Source organism: Myotis davidii, unplaced genomic scaffold (assembly GCF_000327345.1).
Source record: "Myotis davidii unplaced genomic scaffold, ASM32734v1 scaffold1011, whole genome shotgun sequence".
In the NCBI taxonomy this organism is placed as follows: domain Eukaryota; kingdom Metazoa; phylum Chordata; class Mammalia; order Chiroptera; family Vespertilionidae; genus Myotis; species Myotis davidii.
The window spans coordinates 158,080-159,881 of NW_006282880.1; the positions used below are offsets into that span (position 1 = coordinate 158,080).

Here is a 1,802-nt window from a genome sequence, read left to right on the forward strand (position 1 = left end):
TGATCAGCAGCCTCCTACATTCCCCCTGCTGGGGATGCAGCCCTCAACCTGGACATATGCCCTGACTGGAAATTAAACTCTGACCTCCTGGTTCATAGGTCGACCCTCAACCATTGAGCTATGCTCGCCAGCCGGGCATGTAATTCTTTGTTGTGGGGATTGTCCTCTATATTTTGGGATGTTGTGTAGCATCCCTGTCCTCTACCCACCAGATGCCTGTAGCATTCCCCTCCTGACGGCTGGTTGTGACTGCTTCTTTCTACGGCACCTACTCAAACCACCTCCCTTGCTTTGCACCCATGTGTGAGAGTTTGTTCTGTGTTTGAAAATTTAAAAACAAGCAAACAAAATGGCTATAAAGCAGAAAGTACAAGTTTCCCCATTATCTCACTCCCCAGACTTGTTCATATTCTTGTTTATGCACTTCAAGATTTTTTAAATGTTTAATTGAAAGTAAGTTATATAATAGGTTTTGGAAAGATTTTTTTTTTTTCACATAACAATATGCTGTGGACCTCTTAGCTTAACATTTTTAAGCAGCTTTGTTGAGATATGCTTTACATACCATCACATTAACCTGTTTTAAGTGTACAATTCAATGATATTTTGTAAATTTACAGTTGTGCAACCAACACACCTTAACTTTGGAGTATTTTCATTACCATCAAAAGATTCCTTGTGCCAATTTAGTCATTCCCCATTCTTAGCCACAGACAGCTGCTAATCTGCTTTGTCTCTATAGATAACTTTTCTGGAAATTTCATAAAAATTCACTTCTATAATATGTGGTCTTTTGTGCCTGGCTGTTTCTCTACTGTGTTCCTATATGTGGTAGTTATATTAGTACTTTGTTCTCTTTAATTACCAAGTAGTGTTTTGTATAAATATATCATATTATATTATTGTCCATTCACCAGTTAATGGACATTTGAGTTGTTTCCACTGGCTATTGAGAATGGTATAATATTGTTATAAGTATTTTGTTATGAGTTCTTTACATGAAAATGTGTTTTTATTTCTTTTGGATATATTCCTACAAGTGAAATTGCTAAATTATATGGTAGATTTGCATTTAACTGCCAAAATATTTTCCATAATGGTTGCACAATTATAGATTATCCCATTTGAGGGTTCTAGTAGCTCTACATTCTCACTAGTAGTTTTTATTGTCTTTTCAATTTTAGCCATTCTAGTGGATGTGAAATAGTTTGTCTTATTGTGGTTTTAGATTACACTTCCATGATCTTGAGCATTTCTTCATGTGCTATTGCCATAACTATGCCCTCATGGTGAAACATCAATTCAAATTTTTAAATTTTGTAATTTGACTTTTTATTATTGAGCTAGTGGCCCGGTGTACAAAATTCGTGCATGGGGTGGTTTCCCTCAGCCTCTCCAATCTGGGACAGCTGGCTCCTAACTGCTCACCTGCTTGCCTGCCTGATCGCCCCTAACTGCCTCTGCCTGATGGCCCCTAACCCCTCTGCCAGCCTGCCTAATCGTCCCTAACCTCTCTGCCTGCCTGCCTGATCGCCCCAACCTCTCTGCCTGCCTGCCTAATCGCCCCTAACTGCCCTCCCCTGCTGGCCTGATCTCGCCCCCAACTGCCCTCTCTGCCTCAGCCCCCACCACCATGGCTTTGTCCAGAAGGAAATCGGAAGTCTGGAAGATGGCCAGTCGACCCATTCTAATGAGCAGATCACCCTTTTATTAGTATAGATATATAAAACCCATGGACACACACAATAGAGTGGTGAAAGCCTGGGCAGGAGGAGAGGAGGACTGGAGGGGGTCAATGGGGA

General features: G+C 40.8%; 1 protein-coding gene across 1 annotated transcript in view; it reads left to right on the forward strand.

The window, feature by feature from the left end:
• Positions 1-1,802, forward strand: part of EIF5B (eukaryotic translation initiation factor 5B) — a 66,041-nt gene that overhangs the window by 30,425 nt on the left and 33,814 nt on the right. The window lies entirely within an intron of this gene.